Source organism: Hordeum vulgare, chromosome 7H, assembly GCF_904849725.1.
Source record: "Hordeum vulgare subsp. vulgare chromosome 7H, MorexV3_pseudomolecules_assembly, whole genome shotgun sequence".
NCBI classification, from domain to species: Eukaryota; Viridiplantae; Streptophyta; class Magnoliopsida; order Poales; family Poaceae; genus Hordeum; species Hordeum vulgare.
In genome coordinates, this window is record NC_058524.1 from 24,856,187 (window position 1) to 24,879,116 (window position 22,930).

General features: G+C 46.3%; 1 non-coding gene and 1 pseudogene across 1 annotated transcript; one reads left to right on the forward strand and one right to left on the reverse strand.

The window, feature by feature from the left end:
- The first annotated feature begins 337 nt into the window (after positions 1–337).
- Positions 338–2,450, forward strand: LOC123408082 (annotated as a pseudogene).
- Positions 2,451–9,268: 6,818 nt separating this feature from the next.
- TRNAG-CCC lies at positions 9,269–9,339 on the reverse strand. The gene has a single exon. It is a non-coding gene; the product is annotated as a tRNA-Gly (tRNA).
- Between the last annotated feature and the right edge of the window lie 13,591 nt (positions 9,340–22,930).

Sequence of the window (22,930 nt, forward strand, 5' to 3'; positions counted from 1 at the left end):
CGGATTTTCAGGTCCCCTCGGCACCCCACGCCTGTACCATGTTTACAAGTCCGTTTCTTGTACGAATTATGAATGTTAATGGAGTAAATTAGGACATAGTTCCTTCGTTTTTAAGTATAATTTTTTTAAAAGATTTCACTATGGACAAAATACGGATGTAGGTAGATATATTTTAGTGTATAGATTTAAACATTTTGTTTCGTATATAGTCCGTAATGAAATCTCTCCCTAATAATAAAGCACGTATCGCTTCTGTCGTTCGTCGTCGGCATTTTTGCACAAAAGCCCCTTCACTTTTGGGTATTCAACCCGCAGTCTCTGTGTAAGTCACGAGAACATGAGGGTTCTTCCGCCGGCGCCGCCGCGCCCCCATCTATCCTATCCACGGTGCCCGCCGCCGACACCGACGCCCCATCCATCCTCTGTGTGGCGCCCGCCTCTGCCGCCGTGCCCCATCCATCCTATCCGTGGTGCCCGTCCTCGCTCCTCCATCGCGGAATACGGTCGAGATCGGCAGGATCCGCCGCATCTCGAGCTCCCTCGATGGCGCGCGCCTCCAACGTTCCGGGCATCAGCGGCCACCTCCGTGGGAGAGCTCCTCCTACCTCAGGATGAGGCGCATGAGCCGAGACTGGCCATCACACGCCCGTGGCCGTGGCCATCAGCAGCGTTCGGCGGCGGTCGGCCGTTGGTGATTCGTGGGGGGCGGGGAAGCACCGGAGGTCGGTGCGAGGCGGATCCGGTCAGGATCCAGCGCGGCCGCTGACTCATTCAGTCGACGGGATGGCTCAGGTATCGCGCCAGGTGCGGCCGCCACACCGCCGCCGCCAGGGTGTTCGACGAAATGCGCGTCCGGGACTCCGTCTCCTGGAACTCGCCCATTGCCTCCTCTGCCGCCTCCTCCTCCAACGCCGACGAAGCGCTCCTACAGTCCAGGTGGATGCTGCGCTCGGCCTCCTCCTGTGGCGCTCGCGTCTCGTGCGACCATGCCACGTTCACCACGGTCCTGTCTGTGTGCGCACGTGCAGCGTCGCTCCCCGCATGTGCCATGGTGCACGGGCTGGTCGTCTCGCGCGGGTTTGAGGGAGAGGTGTCCGTCGGGAACGCGTTGGTGACCGCCTACTTCGAGTGCGGGTCTCCGGGCTTTGCCAAGAAGGCGTTCTATGGGATGGCAGAGAGGAATGTCATCACGTGGACGGCAATGATCTCCGGGATGGCTCGAGCAGAGCTCTACGAGGACAGCATCCTGTTGTTTCGACAGATGAGGCGCACAATGGATGCCAACAATGCGACATACTCGAGCTCCCTGTTAGCCTGCGCTGGATCTCTGGCAGCCAAGGAAGGCAAGCAGATTCATGGCCTTATTGTGAAGGCTCGACTCGCAACCGACCTCCATGTAGAGAGTGGGCTCATGGATGTGTACTCTAAATGCGGATTAATGGAGGATGCTCTGAGTGTGTTCCGTGCATGTCGGCAGCCTGACGAAGTTTTCTTGACAGTGATTCTGGTCGGATTTTCTCAAAATGGGCTGGAAGAGAAGGCGTTTGAATTGTTCGCTGAGATGGCGGGTGAAGTAATTTGCATTGATACAAACATGGTTTCTGTAGTTCTGGGGGCATTCGGTGCTTCCGCGCCATTTGCTCTTGGGAAGCAAATCCATGCACTTGTCATCAAGAAGTGCTTCGGAAGGAACATCTATGTCTGCAATGGTCTGATCAATATGTATTCAAAGTGCGGTGAGCTGCAAGAGTCTGTCCAGGTGTTCGATGAGACGCCTGGTAAGAACTCGATTTCATGGAACTCGATCATTGCAGCCTTTGCGCGACATGGTCAAGGTTCTGGAGTCTTTCAACTGTTTGAATCCATGAAAGCCATCAGTGCCAGTCCCACGGATGTGACGTTCTTATCGTTACCCCATGGTTGTAGCCATGTTGGATTAGCAAATAAGGGATTCTATGTCATTGCTGTATGGAGTCCTCCCAAGGGTAGAACATTATGCATGTGTGGTTGACATGCTTGGCTGAGCCGGTCAGTTAGAGGACGCAAAGTCATTCATCGAGGACGGACCTTTCAAGGATAGTGCTATCCTTTGGCAGGCCTTAATGGGGGCTTGTAGCTTCCATCGGAACTTGGAGATCGGGAAATACGCGGCTGAGAAGTTACTCCTTGTGGACCCCGAGTCCCCTGCTTCTTACGTCTTGTTATCAAACATCTACTCAGCGGAGGGTCGATGGAATGATCGAGCCAAGGTTATGAAGAATATGAGGGAGATGGGTCTGAGGAAGGATACCGACAAGAGCTGGATCGAGCTCGAGAAGGAGGTCCATTCTTTCGTTGTCGGGTCACTCATGTATCGTCCTGATTCTGCTCCTGTTAACGATGTGCTGCTGCAGCTTTCTGCAGTAGCCGGTGATCATCAGGATGACGTGATGGAAGACAATGCTCCCTGAATGGGACGTCGGTGTGTGCATACTTGATTCTAATGCACACAACATAGTGAAGGCTACTCCATGATCATGGCCTTCACGGTGAGTGGAACCCCGGCAGGACCATGGTTGGTCTTCATTCGCGCTGCTATGATGACATGGGTATGGGCATGTATACTTCATGGCGAGTGGCGCCCAAGTGGGGCAAGGGGAAGTCCATGTCCCAGATGAGCTTTATGGTTTGCCTGGTGGTTCCTGGAGATCACGACACCTCGGACTGGCTGCTACCAACGTTTCTTGGTGCTCTGCCACACGGATCATCTTGATCATGAGAATAGGAGCTGGGCTTCTTGACGCTGTCCACTTCGGTGGGAATCAGTTTGGTTAGAGTCTTTATGAGCTTCGTCCTGGACAGATATTGATATAGAGCTATGATAAACTGCACCACAACAATAGTACAAAAATTATGCAAGTGCAATGTTCAAGGGATATGCCTGGTTCCGAAGCGAATGGTAGACAGACTTTCTGGTGCGTTCGACGAACTAGGAGAACAGCATCATAGTAATGCAGCTCTTGAGCTGCCACCCTACAAGCAACAGCCATGTAAAAAAACTACAGATTCGGAAATACTGAAGAATTTTTTGACAGACCAGTGCATCTTGAAGTATGCGTGTAAGCTTCAAGTCACGGTAAGGCACGTGATTTGGTTTAGCTGGAGATGAGAAAAGGATAAGTAAAGCTGATCATTAATCAGAAAGGTATAATAGTGGTGTAGTTACGTTTTCTGTTTAGTCTTTGCACACAGTATTGCTGTATACTTGTACTTGCCACTTACCAGTAGTTAGGGCATTGATAACATTTCCAAGAGCTGAGAGTGATTTGTTGATAAGATGAATTTGGATGCTGCTGCCTTCTTCTACCTACTGCTGTCCCTCCAGGTTCAGGATGCAGCAGCGGCTGATCTTGGCTTCACAAGAAGCAATTTCCCACGGGAATTCGTCTTTGGAGCTGGAACCTCGGCATATCAAGTAAGTCGTGGCGTGTTTAGTCCATCGGGTGCCATTGAAGATGGTGTTTTTTTTTCTCCCGTTGCAACGCACGGGCCCTTTTGCTAGTCTTTAAAAAGACTTATATTTAGAAATGAAAGGTATATTCATCAATGTTATACACATTCAATGTATGTGTTGAGAGCCCAACCCTACATGCATGCATTTATCTGCACTTGGCTTCCTCCACACATGAATCTCTGCTCCAATCTGTTCATGTTGTGTCAAACGTAGATGTGGGAAGAAAACAAGAAGGTAGACTATGTCGTCGATGGCAAAAAAAGTCAAGGTAATAGTCATCCAACCTTGTTGTGTCGTCGCCATGGCCAATGACACCACATCCGTCTTGGCCGCCGACACCACATCATACTTTCATTGCCAGTGAGAACATGGGGGAGAAATCGACAAGGATCAATATGTCATCGATGGTGAGCAAATCGAGGTAGCTGTCACCTCATCTGAGCTTGCCTTGTCCTATGCGACCGTGGCCAGCAACACGGGTCCGTCCTAGCCGCCGACACCATGGCATGCGTTACATTGGGTGTATACCTCTCATTATATAAGAGGCATAAGGGACGATGTGTCCACCATTGCCGGCGGCACCACGTCAAGCACAAGATGAGCGAACTGTTTTCTTCATATGCGTGCACGTCATCCTCATGCTGGTTGTCCCTCGTCGCCGTGAGCTCGGCATGGATCTGCTCTGCCTCAGCCGAATGTACTCAGTGTTGATTGGTGCAGGTTCCCCACTTTGAGGTTGTGGATGAGAACCCCAATTGTCCAAAGATAACCATTTCTATTGCTGTTGCACTGCTTTTGGTTTGGTTTGTGCTCGGTTTTCGTTTTCCCTTTCGTATCCAAAAAAAGGACTATGCCATGCTTGTGAGATTTGGAGTTTGCAAAAGTAAAAACAACATAGATTTCCTCTACATTCAGATGAACTGAGTTCATTTGGATTTTATTTACAGTACTCAGATTTGCAAGAAACAAAACAAAAAAAGAAAGCCGAAATGGAGAAGAGGCATAAGGGACGATGTGTCCACCATTGCCGGCGGCACCACGTCAAGCACAAGATGAGCGAACTGTTTTCTTCATATGCGTAACCATTTCTATTGCTGTTGCACTGCTTTTGGTTTGGTTTGTGCTCGGTTTTCGTTTTCCCTTTCGTATCCAAAAAAAGGACTATGCCATGCTTGTGAGATTTGGAGTTTGCAAAAGTAAAAACAACATAGATTTCCTCTACATTCAGATGAACTGAGTTCATTTGGATTTTATTTACAGTACTCAGATTTGCAAGAAACAAAACAAAAAAAGAAAGCCGAAATGGAGAAGAGGCATAAGGGACGATGTGTCCACCATTGCCGGCGGCACCACGTCAAGCACAAGATGAGCGAACTGTTTTCTTCATATGTGTAACCATTTCTATTGCTGTTGCACTGCTTTTGGTTTGGTTTGTGCTCGGTTTTCGTTTTCCCTTTCGTATCCAAAAAAAGGACTATGCCATGCTTGTGAGATTTGGAGTTTGCAAAAGTAAAAACAACATAGATTTCCTCTACATTCAGATGAACTGAGTTCATTTGGATTTTATTTACAGTACTCAGATTTGCAAGAAACAAAACAAAAAAAGAAAGCCGAAATGGAGAAGTGGGGTATTGATCCCCATACCTCTCGCATGCTAAGCGAGCGCTCTACCATCTGAGCTACATCCCCTTCTCTGTTGTGTTGGTAATAACTAACGAATCTAATTAATTACAGATGTACAGCGCAGGAAGTATTGCAAATCGGCAGGCGCAGGAAAAAGGATATTATCGCCCGCCGTCCTCCTCATTCCGCATCCAGATTGCCGCTCGCAGCTTTCTTCCGCCACTCCTTGCCAAAGTGCCCCAAAGCAGAGTAAACCCTCTCGGATCGGGTCGGATCTCTCTGTCCATTCTCTCCTCTGCCTCTAAAAGCATCTCCAACAGGCGCGTTACACAAGCGCCGCGCCGCAAAAAAGGTAGTTTTAGCACGCGCGCAACTCGACGGGCAGCTTCAGCGGACGCGTAAAAATGGGGCGCGCGCCATTTCCATTTGAGTGCGCTGGCCGAAACGCAATCCCGTGTCCCTTATTTGCTGCGCCGGCTCCCGCGCGCGCGACTCTCCCGCGCTCGCTCCTGCTCTCTCCCATGCTCGCTCCTCCTCTCTCCCGCGCTCCTGTTCTCTCCCGCGCTCGCTCCTCCCTCATCCGGCCGCACCGCCGCCGCCGGTCGCGCCCCCGCGATCGTTCAACGCTTCCCCGGCCTGTCTCAGCTGCGGGCGCCGCCCGCGCCCCCCGGCCTCCCCGCGCCGCCGCGCTTCCGCCCCACCCCCTCCCAGTCCGGCCGGCCCTCGCGCGCCTCCGACGTCCGAGGAACAACGCTCGAGAGCTCGCTGCCGCGCCGCGCCCGCAAGGTGTTCGACAAAACGCCTACAAGGTATGTATTGCTCCAAACTTATGAATTTGATGCATGTTTTGAATGATAGTTTTACAGTATAGTATTGAACATTGTAGATGAGTTCGTCGTATAATTCTTTCGAAGAAGAATTTGATATGAAAGAGGAGAAGGATCTTGCAATGATCATAGCTATGCATATCAATAAAAAACCGAAGCACGGTGGTTCGGTTATGGGTCGGGAGAAAATTTGGAGAGATAGGATTGATGCCCATAACAGATTGATGAAGAACTATTTCGTGGAGAATCCCACATACCCGGAGTCGTATTTTCGTCGCCGGTTTAGGATGAGCACAGACTTGTTCAAGCGCATTGCAGAGAAACTAGCGAGCCATGACCGGTTTTTCCAGCAAAGGAGGAATGTCGCCGGAGAGCTTGGGCATAGCACCTTTCCGAAGGTGACAGCCGCATTGCGTATGTTGGCATACGGTATCCCCGCTGATCTAGTTGATGATCACTTGGCTATGGGTGAGAGCCAAGCCATCATGTGTGTCAAGTGCTTTGCAGTGGGAATTGTGCAAGTGTTTGGCGAGGAGTATTTGAGATCTCCCACTGCTGAAAACGTCGCAAGGCTATTGGCGATGAACAAGGCTCGCGGCTTTCCTGGCATGCTTGGCTCAATAGATTGCATGCATTGGAGTTGGAAGAATTGTCCAAAGGCATGGCATGGGCAATTCCACGGCCAAAAAAGGGTTCCACTATAATCCTTGAAGCGGTGGCCGATCAGGAGACTTGGATTTGGCATGCATTCTTTGGAATGCCTGGAACTTTGAATGATATCAATGTTGTCAACCGGTCACCACTGATGAATAAGATTACAGATGGTGAGTTGCCACCGGTGCAGTTTGTAGCAAATGGCCGTACGTACAACTATGGCTATTATCTAGCGGATGGCATCTATCCAAAGTGGCAAACCTTCGTGAAGCCGTTGAAAAAGCCGGAAGGTAAGAAAAATCTTGATTTCCACAATGCTCAGGCGGCTGCTAGAAAAGATGTGGAGAGAGCATTTGAGATTTTGCAAGCCCAATTTGCTATTGTTAGAGGACCGGCTAGATTTTGGGATCAAAAAATGCTTTGGTACATCATGCACGCTTGTGTGATCATGCACAACATGATCATCGAGAATGAGCGTGGCCAAGATTTAGATTACTCACAGTATGAGCTCTTGGGACATCCCGTGCGAGTGCGACGGAGGGCTGAAAGGGTAGCCCGTTTTGTTGCCTCCTATCATGCCATTCGGCGTCCCGCAACGCACAATGATCTTCAGAAGGATCTGATTAAAGAGTGGTGGGCATGGCATGGACGACAAAGAACATGATTTGATTGTGTTTATTGCATTATTTGTATTGTATTGTATTTGTATTTGTATTGTATTGTTCATGAACTATTGATTGTGTTTATTGTATTATTTGTTGTACTGAAGGATAAACTATTTGTTTGAGTTGTAAGACTATTTATTGTTGATTTATTTTGTTTGTTTGATCGTTTTTGCGTCTATTTTTTGAAATGTATATGTGGTATATATGTCGTTTGTGCGTGCTGCGCGCGCTGCATTATAGCGCGTCTGCTGGAGCCAGCGCCTATCCCCGTGCTAAACCAACCGAAACGCGCTGCAAACATATTTTTTGGACGCGGCGCGAAGCGCGCGTGTTGAAGATGCTCTAAGCTGACAGATCGGCGGAGCACGCCAAATCCGTCGCTTTTCCCCCCTTTCCCTTTTTGATCCACGCGTCCTGCTAATCTCCCGGCACCATCCGTCCGGAGAACACCGGGCTCCATGGACACCAGGGATGACATACTCACACTCGGCGAGGTTGTGTTGCCTGAATATGTAATTTGTCCTCGCGGCGGGATCGGACCAGCCATGTCTTTTGTACTAGTATCTTTTTTTTACTACCTCCGTTTTAAAATAACTGTCTTAAGCTTAGTATAAATTTGTACTAGAAGTAATATAAAGTTGAGGCAGTTATTTTGGGACGGAGGTAGTACTTTCTAGTACTAGTAGTAATAGAGCCAAACACTATTGTAAGTTTGTATGGCTCAAGTAGTACATCTACTACTACTACCATCGTTGTGCTTGTGATGCTGTCTTGAACATCGTGTTAACGTACTATAAAAACCGTTCTACTGTTCTCCCCTGCTTACTTTTCAGTTTGCTCTGTTAGAATTCGATGGCCAGAAGTTATGGCATTTTAGTTGTTGCAACGGTCAGTTTAGACACTCCCTTCTAATATTTGGATTTTGCAAAAGCGAAGTCAAGATGGTTCTTTTTACAGTATACACTCCAGAAAAAAAAGGGAGGGCGGTTTCTCCGAGAAAGAAAAGGAGAACAAATTGTGAACTTTGGTTGATTGACAGCATCTTCAGCATGTACCACAAGTTGGGAGAAGAAGGTTCTTTCTTTCCTGCTGTTGTTTCTGTGACCATGTATCCTCTTCAGCATGTTATGGTCTGCTGGAAGGCTGGTGTTAGACGGTGTTAATTTTGTGTACGGATGCCGTTTGCATGTCTCTTGTGTTGTTAGTTTACCCAAAAAAAAGGGATCACTCATGGACCAGGTAAATGTGTTAATTCAGCAATTTCAGTGATCTTTCTCTTGGTGTTTGCTTCAGAGATGGTGAGCATTAGATTGACCATTCGTTTGGGAATGTTCAACACTTCGGGAACTAAATTTATTGACGGATACAGTAATCTGGAGCTTTTTTTTTTCAATCCTGGAATGTTGCAACTGTCTCTTGATGCGGATGCTGAATTGGAGATTGATTGGCTTTCCTTTTGGACACGAATAAATCTGTTGACCAGTGGTTTTATTCATCATATGATAGGGTAACCTGGTACTGCTGTTACCATTTCATCTTTATCTGGAACAGTGACCTCAGTACCAGATGTACAAAAATGTGAAAATTAAGAAAAAAAATGTCCATACTGTTTTTACGAAATGTGGAAAATGGTGCTCAGCAGCATGATTTACTGCAGTGGCAAGTGATTTGATCGCTACTGCCAGTCTGCCACTGTTATGTGCCTGATTGCTACTTGAATTTAGGTATTTCTTTCCTGCTGCTTCTGTCACAAGGATTTCTGCTGCTACCCCCATCAGCTTGTTCCATGTTGTCTGCTGGGAGGCTGGTGTTGGCCGGCGTTAATTTTCTGCAAGGCTGCTGTTTCAATGTCTCTTGTGTTTTTGTTTGTGTTCATCGTAGTGGAACTTGGTCTTGTTAGTTAAAATGGTGATAAATTGACCAACTTACATGGTTATGTACACACCTGACACCTCTAAGATCTAGAAAATAATAACTAATAAACACAAAATGAGAAAAAAAAAAAATGCGCATCCAGGGAATCGAACCCTGGTCAGTACCGTGGGAGGGTACTATGATACCACTACACCAGATGCGCTCATTTGGTGATGCGCTCACTTGATGAAGAACTGACATTCTAGTGTATTCAGATCTGAAAAAATAAAAAAAAATGAGAAGTGGGGTATCGATCCCCATACCTCTCGCATGCTAAGCGAGCGCTCTACCATCTGAGCTACATCCCCATCATTGCATAATTGGAATTAATCGCTCTACTTTCTCTGTTGTGGCTACATCTGAACTACAACAACGCCCGCTTTGAAAAGATAAAAAATGTAGTTCATAGTAGAATAGCGATGCTTGTCTTGCGATAGCTACATAGGTTAGCCATCTTCGATGGAGGTTATCATCATATGAATGCATGGATTTTGTAATATTATTACGGGATCAATATCTATTTATATGTAATATGCAACATAAAAGTATAATCATTGAATCTGTATATGTTAGTTGTGAATCATCTCAATTGTCATAATTTTTATTTGTAAAACGGTCGTTCTATTGCCTATCAATGTAAACATCACCATTTTACGATCGAGTTGCACATAAAAACATGACTCATTGCCCAGGGTCATTACAAACAATTCGTAGTTAAATCTACAGTTTCATATTTGTTTCAGCCAAGCAACTTCCAGCTTTTTCACAGCTCTAAGTTCACAACAACTTTTTCGCAGCTCACAGCTCAGAACAGTTTTTACAGAATTTATAGCTCAACCAAACACAAACTTAGATGGGAACTATGGGCAAGCAACTAAGGGAATCTGCTTAGCTTATTATGCCTTGCCGTAAATTTGTAGCTATGGTTCTTCCTCGGTTGGGGGCTATATGTGTCGGGAAAATGCTTTTTGCACAACAATGAAAGAAGGTTAGCACTGGCCGCATGCAAATATAATTGAAAGCCCCTCTCCCTCTCGCGACGCCCATGCGCGACCTAGAGGGAAACCTAGCCGCCGCCGTCGGACCTCCCTCCCTCCCTACTCTTCTCCTCCCTCGCCGCCACCCGAGGGCGCCAGGGAAAAGCCCGATCGTCGTCTACGACGGCGGGGCTCTTTCGTCTCCCCGTCCGGCGGTCTCGGCGCGGGTTGTGGCGGTCGGTCTGGGACGCGGCGCTAGGCGTTGGGCACGGCGGCGCGGCGGACATCCGTGCTAAGATGCGGCGGCGGTGTGGGTTGGTACGTGACAAGCGGCGAGCTGGTGGTGCGCGCGCGATGGGGGAGTGGAGTGGAGACGACGCCCAGATCTGGTCGGCACGCGACGCGGGGAGTGGGCGCCCTTGGCTGCGACGGCCGCCTCCTACCGGGGCTCAACTGGCAGGGGTGGCGGCACTGCAGTCCGCGTGCTGCAGGCCAGCGGGAGGTGATGGCGCGGTTCGTTCGGACCCGTCCCTGCCGCTGCGGGCCGCACGCGGCCTTCTCGCCGTGGCGTGGTGGTGAGGGGTGCTACTGCAACAAAAGACCTTCCAATGGCGCCAGAAATAGGCACCTTGACGGGAGAATACTTAGCTTGATCCTTCTGCTGCGGCTACGCCTTAAGGGACTTCCTAGGCAAGTATGCAAAGGATTTTCCCCGTGGCCTTGGAGCCTTGCGTTGGTGTCTCGGTCATGTCTACCTGTCTCCCGAACCCGTAGGGTCTACACACTTAAGGTTCGATGACGCTAGGGTTATAGGGAATTGTTATACGAGATTACCGAAAGTTGTTCGGAGTCCCGGATGAGATCCCGGACGTCACGAGGAGCTCCGGAATGGTCCGGAGGTAAAGATTGATATATAGGACGAATGGTTTCGGACACCGGAAGTGTTTCGGGCATCACCGGTAACGTACCGGGACCACCGGGACCACCGGAGGTGGTCCCGAGGGACCACCGAAGGGGGGTGACGACCCCGGGAGGCTAGATGGGCTAAGTGGGGAAGGGAACCAGCCCCTAAGTGGGCTGGTGCGCCCCCACCCAGCCCATGTGCACCAGAAAAAGGGGGAAAGGGGGGAACCCTAACTAAGGTGGGCCTTAGGCCCACCAGAGGGGTGCGCCACCCCTCCTCCTTGCCCTGGCCGCCACTCCCCCCATTTGGGAGGGCTGCCGCACCCCCTAGGGTGGGAACCCTAGGGGTGGCACCCCCTCTCCCCTTCCCCTATATATAGTGGGCACTTTTGGCCTTTGGAGGACACGGTTTTCCCTCTCCCTCGGCGCAGCCCTGCACTTCTTCCTCCTCCTCTCTGCCGGCGCTTGGGATTGCCATACAAATGATGTACTAGAGATATGAGTATGCGAAAGCTCTTAAAGAAAACTAGTGGGTGTGCATCCAACTTGCTTGCTCACGAAGACCTAAGGCAATTTTGAGGAAGCCTATCATTGGAATATACAAACCAAGTTATATAATGAAAATTTCCCACTACCTATATGGTGGTGACAAAACGAGAGACTCTCAATCATGAAGATCATGGTGCTTTAATATGCACAAGTGTGGAAAAAGTGGTAGTATTGTCCCTTCTCTCTTTTTCTCTCATTTTATTTTATTTTATTTGGTGGGCTCTTTGGCCTGTTTTTTTGTGGGCTTCTTTGGCCTCTTTTATTTCCTCACATGGGACAATGCTCCATTAATGATGATCGTCACACTTTCAACTCAAAACTTAGAGCAACTATGACTCTATATAGAATGCCTTCGGTAGTGTACCGTGGCAATGATCTAGCATGGCATAGACATCAATGGAAACATCATGCTAGCTATCTTACGATCATGCAATGGCAATGTAGACGTGGTGGCACATGTCATGGTGGTAGTTGCATGGCAATATATCTCGGAATGACTTTGAAAAAGCCATAATAGGTAGGTATGTTGGCTGTTTTGAGGGAGGCTAATGTTGGGTTTTGTGCACCGACGAAAGTTGCACGGCACTAAGAAGATAGTGATGGTGGTAGGTGAAAGTGCATCTAAACCATGGACTCAACATTAGTAATGAAGAACTCATATACTTTTTGCAAAAGTTTTATTAGTAATCGAAGCAAAGCATTCAACGCATACTCCTAGGAGAAGGGTTGGTAGGTATAAACCAACGCGCGATCCCGACCGCCACGCAAAGGATGACAATCAATATACTAATCATGCTCAGATTTAATCACATAGCGGTTCACCATACGTGCATGCTACGGGAATCACTAACTTCAACACAAGTATTTCTAGATTCACAACACCTTACTAGCATGACTTCAATATTACCATAACCACAACTCAAAACTAATTGAGATGAATCAAACTTCTCTAACTATTCAATGCACATGAAGGTGGAAGTTTTCGTATCCCTTTGGATAACTACCCCTTTTGAGACTACTTTCAAAGCATAGATCAACTACCAAGCCACGCACCGCTGCACTCTAAAATATATAAGTGAAGCACAGAGAGCAAAAGTATCTAGCTCAAAAGATATAAGTGAAGCACATGTGAGCTGAATTGTCTACCAAAAGATATAAGTGAAGCTCGACAAAATCACGATGTGTGCATGTCTCTCTCTAGGTGTGCAGAAAGGATGATTGTGACACCAAAAAAAAAATACTCCTACGATACAAGACGCTCCAAGCAAAAACACATAACATGTGGTGAATAGAAATATAGCCCCAAGTAACGTTACCGATGGATTGAAGACAAGAGAGGGGATGCCTTCCTGGGGCATCCCCAAGCTTAGGCTTTTACGGCATCCTTGAATTTCTTGGGGTGCCTTGGGCATACCCAAGCTTGAGATCTTGCCACTCTTTATCTCTTTGTCCATAAGAACTTCACCCAAAACTTGAAAACTTCACAACACGAAACTTAAACAGAAACTCGTGATATCATTAGTACAAGAAAGCAAACCACCACTTCCTTAGGTACTGTAGCAAACTTAAATTCTACTTGTGCTGATGTTGGGTTACTGTACTTTCAATCTTCCATGGCTAATACCCCCCGATACTATCCATAGTTTCATCAAAATAAGCAACCAACACAACAAAAACAGAATCTGTTAACAGCAGACCAGTCTGTAGCAATATGTATATTTCGTATACCTATGGTGCTTCAAAAATTCTGAAAAATTACGACAGTCTGAAGAATTTGCGTAGCAATCAGCCGCAAAAAGAATCAACTCAAAATCTCTTACATAAAAAAAATGAAAATTCTTTTCGTGAGCAGAAAGTTTCTGTCTTTTCCAACATGACCAAACGATCATCCCCAAGACTAATCATAACGGTTTTGCTTGGCACAAACGCAAAAAGAAACACAAAAAAACATAATCATAACAGAATTATGAAAGTGTGAAAAACACAAAACAGAAAGAAAAATGATAGATTCGTTGGGTTGCCTCCCAACAAGCGCTTTTGTTTAACGCCCTTAGCTAGGCGAAAGTGATGGAATCACGTATAGTCATCTTTGGTGCTCAAATCATAAGTAGCCCTCATCATAGATTCATAAGGCAATCTTATTTTCTTTCTAGGAAAGTGCTCCATGCCCTTATTTAAAGGAAATTGAAATCTAATATTTCCTTCCTTCATATCGATGATAGCACCAATAGTCCTTAGGAAAGGTCTACCAAGAATAATGGGACATGAAGGATTGCAATCTATGTCAAGTACAATGAAATCCACGGGTACATAGTTCTTATTTGCAACAATAAGAACATCATCGATCCTCCCCATGGGTTTCTTGACAGTAGAATCCGCAAGATGCAAATTAAGAGAACACTCTTCAATCTCATGAAAACCAAGAATATCACATAAAGACTTTGGAATTGCGGAAACACTAGCACCCAAATCACACAAAGCATTGCACTCATAGTTTTTGATCTTGATTTTGATAGTAGGTTCCCTCTCATCATGAAGTTTTCTAGGTATAGAGACTTCTAGTTCGAGCTTCTCTTCAAGAGATTTCATCATAGCATCTACGATATGCGCGGTAAAGGCTTTGCTTTGGCTATAAGCATGTGGAGAGTTTGCAATGGATTGCATCAAAGAAATGCATTCAAACAAGGAGCAATTATCATAATTGAATTCCTTGAAATCCAAAGTGGGAGTTTCATTACTACCCAAAATTTTGACTTCTTCTACTCCACTCTCCACACCTTTATCATCAAGATAGGTGGACTCCGAATCATTGGGGCGTTTTTAAACCAAAGTGGATTCATATCCAGCCCCTCCATAAGTAGGTTTGACACGCGAAAACAAAGATTCAAGAGGAGACACACCAAGCACTTTAAGATCTTCGTGATTTGCATCACTAGAACGCACCCTTTTAAACCATTCATGTCTAGCGCGAATGTGGGCGGTTCTTTCTTTGCTCTCATTCATGGAGATACGCATAGCTTTCAAAGTTTCATCCAAGTTGATCTTGGGAGGAGCGCATCTAACTTTCAAACCATCAATATCACAAGAAATCCTATCAACGCTCTTAGCCAAATCGTCTATTTTGAGTAGTTTTTCCTCTATGGACGCATTGAAAATCTTTTGAGAGTTGATGAACTCTTTGATATTACTCTCTAGATCAGAGGGTAATTTGTTGTGATTTCCATAAGTGTTGTTGTAGGAATTTCCATAATTGTTAGAGGAGTTACTAGGAAAAGGCCTAGGAACATAGTTTCCTCTAAAAGCATTGTTGTTGCCAAAATTGTTCCTACCAACAAAATTCACGTCCAAACTAGCGTTGCTACTCTCAATCAAAGAAGATAGTGGCATGTCATTAGGATCTACGGTAGCATTTCTACTAGCAACCAAATTCATCCACTCGTCCATCTTAGCACTAAGCGAGTTAATCTCTTCTATAGCGTGCACCTTTTTGCTAGCAGGCGACCTTTCAGTGTGCCACTGAGAGTAGTTGGTCATGATATTGTCTAGGAGTTTTGTAGCGTCTCCTAACGTGATTTCCATGAACGTTCCACCTGAGGTAGAGTCCAAGATATTGCGAGAAGCGAAATTCAAGCCAGCGTAAAAGATTTGTATAATCATCCACAAACTCAAGCCATGAGCGGGACAATTTCTAATCATAAGCTTCATCCTCTCCCAAGATTGTGCAACGTGTTCATGATCAAGTTGCTTGAAATTCATGATATCGTTACGTAAGGAGATGATCTTAGCCGGCGGAAAATACTTGGATATGTAAGCATCTTTGCACTTGTCCCAAGAATCGATACTATTTTTAGGCAAAGAAGAAAACCAAGTTTTTGCGCGATCTCGCAACGAGAAAGAAAAAAGTTTCAACTTAATCACGTCATTATCCACATCTCTTTTCTTTTGCATATCGCAAAGCTCAATGAAGGTATTGAGATGGGATGCGACATATTCACTAGGAAGGCCAGAGAATTGCTCTTTCATAACAAGATTCAGCAAAGCTGTGTTGATTTCATACGATTCCGCACTAGTGGCGGGAGCAATCGGAGTACTAATAAAATCATTATTATTAGTGCTCGAGAAGTCGCAAAGTTTGGTGTTTTTAGACATGATGTCTTCAACAAACAAACAAGCACACAAGCAAGCAAGAAACCGGCAAAGGAAAACGACAAGGGCAAAAGAAAACGGCGAAGGAGAAAGGCGAATGAAAACGACAAATGTGAAGTGGGGGAGAGGAAAACGAGAGGCAACTGGCAACAAAAGTAAATGCAAGAGAAGAGTTTGTGAGACCTACTTGTATAGATCTTGATTTCTCCTCCCCGGCAACGGCGCCAGAAATACTTCTGCTACTGCAACAAAAGACCTTCCAATGGCGCCAGAAATAGGCACGTTGACGGGAGAATACTTGGTTGATCCTTCTGCTGCGGCTACGCCTTAAGGGACTTCCTAGGCAAGTATGCAAAGGATTTCCCCCGTGGCCTTGGAGCCTTGCGTTCGTGTTCCCTCGAAGTGGAAAGGGTGATGTAGCATAGCGGTGGTAAGTACTTCCCTCAGTTTGAGAACCAAGGTATCAATCCAGTGGAGGAGTATCTCAAGATCCTGCACAAACACAAAAACTTGCTCCCAACGCTATGAAGGGGTTGTCAATCTCTTATAGATTGTTTGCCAAGTGAGAACTGAAAGCAACAAAGTAACAAAGCAAAGTAAAAGCGGAGGTGTAAACGATGGATGTGAATAGACCCGGGCCCGTAGTGTTTACTAGTGGCTTCTCTCATGAAAGCAAGTAGACGGTGGGTGAACAAATTACTGTCGAGCAATTGATAGAACCACGCAAAGTCGTGACGATATCTATGCAATGATTGTTTCTATAGGCATCACGTCCGAAACAAGTAGACCGATACTTTCTGCATCTACTACTATTACTCCACACGTCGACCGCTATCCAGCATGCATCTAGTGTATTAAGTCCATAAGAACAGAGTAACGCCTTAAGCAAGATGACATGATGTAGAGGGATAATCTCAAACCAATGATAAAACCCCCATCTTTTTACCCTTGATGGCAACTACTTGATGTGTGCCTTGCTGCCCCTACTGTCACTGGGAAAGGTCACCACATGCTAGAACCCAAAACCAAACACTTCTCCCATTTCAAGAATCATAGATCTAGTTGGCCAAACAAAACCCAAGACTCGGAGAGACTTACACTAGTAGAAAACAGGGCATTAGTCCCGGTTCATAAGGGCCATTAGTCCCAATTCTTGATTCGGGACTAATAGGTCATTACTAATACCTCCGCCCTTTAGTCCCGGTTCTTACACGAACCGGGACAGATGGGCATCCACGTGGCCGCTGCGGGCAGCCCAGGCAGGGGGGCCTTTGGTCCCGGTCGGTGACATAAACCGGGAGCAAAAGGCATCCACGCGTCAGAAACCGGCTGCAGCAGATGTTTTTTTTGAAAGTGGCTGGTTTAGGGGTTTTGGGGGTTAATTTAGGTTGTTATTAGCTAGCTAATAGAGAGAAGTATCCTCTCTTATCTTCGTGCTTGGTTTACCAACGCTACTGCTATGTTCATTTCACCCGCTGATATATAATAACTCTTCATGCTCGCATCATACATCATCATATATAATAACAAGTCCTACTAATCATGCATCATCATACATCATAACAACAAGGAGCATGTTGGGGAACATCGCATGGGAAACAAAAATTTTCCTACGCGCACGAAGACCTATCATGGTGATGTCCATCTACGAGAAGGGATGAGTGATCTACGTACCCTTGTAGACCGTACAACAGAAGCGTTAGAGAACGCGGTTGATGTAGTGGAACGTCCTCACGTCCCTCGATCCGCCCCGCGAACAATCCTGCGATCAGTCCCACGATCTAGTACCGAACGGACGGCACCTCCGCGTTCAGCACACGTACAACTCGACGATGATCTCGGCCTTCTTGATCCAGCAAGAGAGACGGAGAGGTAGAAGAGTTCTCCGGCAGCGTGACGGTGCTCCGGAGGTTGGTGATGATCTCGTCTCAGCAGGGCTCCGCCCGAGCTCCGCAGAAACGCGATCTAGAGGAAAAACCGTGGAGGTATGTGGTCAGGCTGCCGTGGAAAAGTCGTCTCAAATCAGCCCTAAAACCTCCGTATATATAGGTGGGAGAGGGGGGGCCTTTCCTTGGGGCTCAAGGAGCCCCAAGGGGGTCGGCCGAGCCAAGGGGGGAAGGTCTCCCCCCCCCCAAACCGAGTTGGACTTGGTTTGGTGGGTGGGAGTCCTTCCTTCCCTTCCCACCTCCTTTTTTTTTCTTTTCTCTTTGATTTTTCTTCCAATGCTCATAGGGCCCCTTTTGGGCTGTCCCACCAGCCCACTAAGGGCTGGTGCGCCACCCTCAAGGCCTATGGGCTTCCCCGGGGTGGGTTGCCCCCCCGGTGAACTCCCGGAACCCATTCGTCATTCCCGGTACATTCCCGGTAACTCCGAAAAACCTTCCGGTAATCAAATGAGGTCATCCTATATATCAATCTTCGTTTCCGGACCATTCCGGAAACCCTTGTGACGTCGTGATCTCATCGGGGACTCCGAACAACATTCGGTAACCAACCATATAACTCAAATACGCATAAAACAACGTCGAACCTTAAGTGTGCAGACCCTGCGGGTTCGAGAACTATGTAGACATGACCCGAGAGACTTCTCGGTCAATATCCAATAGCGGGACCTGGATGCCCATATTGGATCCTACATATTCTACGAAGATCTTATCGTTTGAACCTCAGTGCCAAGGATTCATATAATCCCGTATGTCATTCCCTTTGTCCTTCGGTATGTTACTTGCCCGAGATTCGATCGTCAGTATCCGCATACCTATTTGAATCTCGTTTACCGGCAAGTCTCTTTACTCGTTCCGTAATACAAGATCCCGCAACTTACACTAAGTCACATTGCTTGCAAGGCTTGTGTGTGATGTTGTATTACCGAGTGGGCCCCGAGATACCTCTCCGTCACACGGAGTGAGAAATCCCAGTCTCGATCCATACTAACTCAACGAACACCTTCGGAGATACCTGTAGAGCATCTTTATAGTCACCCAGTTACGTTGCGACGTTTGATACACACAAAGGATTCCTCCGGTGTCAGTGAGTTATATGATCTCATGGTCATAGGAACAAATACTTGACACGCAGAAAACAGTAGCAATAAAAAGACACGATCAACATGCTACGTCTATTAGTTTGGGTCTAGTCCATCACGTGATTCTCCTAATGACGTGATCCAGTTATCAAGCAACAACACCTTGTTCATAATCAGAAGACACTGACTATCTTTGATCAACTGGCTAGCCAACTAGAGGCTTGCTAGGGACAGTGTTTTGTCTATGTATCCACACATGTAAATGAGTCTTCATTCAATACAATTATAGCATGGATAATAAACGATTATCTTGATACATGAATTATAATAATAACTATATGTATTATTGCCTCTAGGGCATAATTCCAACAGTCTCCCACTTGCACTAGAGTCAATAATCTAGCCCTCACATCATCATGCGAATTACATTGTAATAAATCTAACACCCATACAGTTCTGGTGTTGATCATGCTTTGGCCGTGGAAGAGGTTTAGTCAGCGGGTCTGCTACATTCAGATCCGTGTGCACTTTGCATATATTTACGTGCTCTCCTTCGACGTAGTCGCGGATGAGGTTGAAGCGTCGTTTGATGTGTCTGGACTTCTTGTGAAACCGTGGTTCTTTTGCTAAGGCAATGGCACCCGTGTTGTCACAGAACAAGGTTATTGGATTCAGTGCGCTTGGCACCACTCCAAGATCCGTCATGAACTGCTTCATCCAGACACCCTCCTTAGCCGCCTCCGAGGCAGCCATGTACTCCGCTTCACATGTAGAATCTGCTACGACGCTTTGCTTGGAACTGCACCAGCTTACTGCACCCCCATTAAGAATAAATACGTATCCGGTTTGCGACTTAAAGTCGTCCGGATCTGTGTCAAAGCTTGCATAGACATAACCTTTTACGGCGAGCTCTTCGTCACCTCCATACACGAGAAACATCTCAGTCCTTTTCAGGTACTTCAGGATATTCTTGACCGCAGTCCAGTGATCCACTCCTGGATTACTCCGGAACCTGCCTGCCATACTTATGGCCAGGCTAACGTCCGGTCTAGTGCACAACATTGCATACATGATAGAACCTATGGCTGAAGCATAGGGGACGGAGCGCATATGCTCTCTATCTTCATCAGTTGCTGGGCACTGAGTCTTACTCAATCTCGTACCTTGTAAAACTGGCAAGAACCCCTTCTTGGACTGTTCCATTTTGAACCTCTTCAAAACTTTATCAAGGTATGTGCTTTGTGAAAGTCCTATCAGGCGTTTTGATCTATCCCTATAGATCTTAATGCCTAGAATGTAAGCAGCTTCTCCTAGTTCCTTCATAGAGAAACTTTTATTCAAGTAGTCCTTTATGCTCTCCAAAAACTCTACGTTGTTTCCAATCAACAATATTTCATCCACATATAATATTAGAAACGCCACAGAGCTCCCACTCACTTTCTTGTAAATACAAGATTCTCCAACCACTTGTATAAACCCAAATGCTTTGATCACCTCATCAAAGTGTTTGTTCCAACTCCGAGATGCTTGCACCAGTCCATAAATGGATCGCTGGAGCTTGCACACCTTGTTAGCATTCTTAGGATCGACAAAACCTTCGGGTTGCATCATATACAATTCTTCCTTAAGGAAACCGTTAAGGAACGCCGTTTTGACATCCATCTGCCAGATTTCATAATCGAAAAATGCAGCTATTGCTAACATGATTCTGACGGACTTAAGCATCGCTACGGGTGAGAATGTCTCATCGTAGTCAACTCCTTGAACTTGTGAAAAACCCTTTGCCACAAGTCGAGCTTTATAAACGGTCACATTGCCGTCAGCGTCCGTCTTCCTCTTAAAGATCCATTTGTTCTGAATAGCCTTGCGGCCCTCAGGTAGTACCTCCAAAGTCCACACTTTGTTCTCATACATGGATCCTATCTCGGACTTCATGGCTTCTAGCCATTTGTTGGAATCTGGGCCCACCATTGCTTCTTCATAATTTGTAGGTTCATTGTTGTCCAACAACATGATTGATAAGACGGGATTACCGTACCACTCTGGAGCAGCACGTGGTCTCGTCGACCTGCGTGGTTCGACAGAAACTTGAACCGGAGTTTCATGATCATTATCATTAACTTCCTCCTCAACCGGCGTCGCAACGACAGAGGTTTCCCCTTGCCCTGCGCCACCATCCAGAGGGATGAGAGTTTCAACAACCTCGTCAAGTTCTATCTTCCTCCCACTCAATTCTCTCGAGAGAAACTCCTTCTCGAGAAAAGCTCCGTTTTTAGCAACAAACACTTTGCCTCGGATTTGAGATAGAAGGTGTACCCAACTGTCTCTTTTGGGTAACCTATGAAGACGCACCTTTCCGCTTTGGGTTCCAGCTTTTCAGGCTGAAGCTTTTTGACATAAGCATCACATCCCCAAACTTTAAGAAACGACAGCTTTGGCCTTTTGCCATACCACAGTTCGTATGGTGTCGTCTCAACGGATTTTGATGGTGCCCTTTTTAAAGTGAATGCAGCTGTTTCTAATGCATAACCCCAAAACGATAATGGCAAATCGGTAAGAGACATCATAGATCGCACCATCTCTAATAAAGTAAGATTACGACGTTCGGACACACCATTACGCTGTGGTGTTCCAGGCGGTGTCAACTGTGAAACAATTCCACATTGTCTTAAGTGAGCACCAAACTCGAAACTCAGATATTCACCCCCACGATCAGACCGTAGGAACTTGATCTTCTTGTTATGATGATTTTCAACTTCACTCTGAAATTGCTTGAACTTTTCAAATGTTTCAGACTTGTGCTTCATCAAGTAGACATAACCATATCTACTCAAATCTCAGTGAAGGTGAGAAAATAACGATATCCGCCGCGTGCCTCCACGCTCATCGGACCACACACATCGGTATGTATGATTTCCAATAAGTCACTTGCACGCTCCATTGTTCCGGAGAACGGAGTCTTAGTCATCTTGCCCATGAGGCATGGTTCGCACGTGTCAAGTGAATCAAAGTCAAGTGACTCCAAAAGTCCATCAGCATGGAGTTTCTTCATGCGCTTTACACCAATATGAACTAAGCGGCAGTGCCACAGAAATATGGCGCTATCATTGTTAACTCTAACTCTTTTGGTCTCAATGTTATGTATGTGTGTATCGCTATCAAGATTCAATATGAACAATCCTCTCACATTGGGTGCATGACCATAAAAGATGTTACTCATAGAAATAGAACAACCATTATTCTCTGACTTAAAAGAATAACCGTCTCGCAATAAACAAGATCCAGATATAATGTTCATGCTCAACGCTGGCACTAAATAACAATGATTTAAGTTCATAACTAATCTTGATGGTAACTGAAGTGAAACTGTGCCGACGGCGATTGCATCAACCTTGGAACCATTTCCTACGCGCATCGTCACTTCATCTTTCGCCAGCCTTCGTCTATTCCGCAGTTCCTGTTTCGAGTTGCAAATATGAGCAACAGAACCAGTATCGAATACCCAGGCACTACTACATGAGCCGGTCAAGTACACATCAATAACATGTATATCAAATATACCTGATTTTTCTTTGACCGCCTTCTTATCTGCCAGATACTTGGGGCAATTGCGCTTCCAGTGACCCATACCCTTGCAATAGTAACACTCCGTTTCAGGCTTAGGTCCATCTTTGGGTTTCTTCGTCGGATTGGCAACAGGCTTGCCCCTCTTCTTTGAATTACCCTTCTTGCCTTTGCCGTTTCTCTTGAAACCAGTGGTCTTATTCACCATCAACACTTGATGCTCTTTACGGAGTTCTGACTCTGCGACTTTCAGCATCGCAAACAACTCGCCGGGAGACTGGTTCATCCCTTGCATGTTGTAGTTCAACACAAAGCCTTTATAGCTTGGCGGCAGTGATTGAAGGATTCTGTCAGTGATAGCCTCTTGCGGGAGTTCAATCCCCAGCTCAGCTAGACGGTTTGAGTACCCAGACATTTTGAGCACATGTTCACTGACAGACGAGTTTTCCTCCATCTTGCAAGCATAGAATTTATCGGAGGTCTCATACCTCTCGATCCGGGCGTTCTTCTGAAAGATAAACTTCAACTCCTAGAACATCTCAAATGCTCCATGACGCTCAAAGCGACGTTGAAGTCCCGGTTCTAAGCCA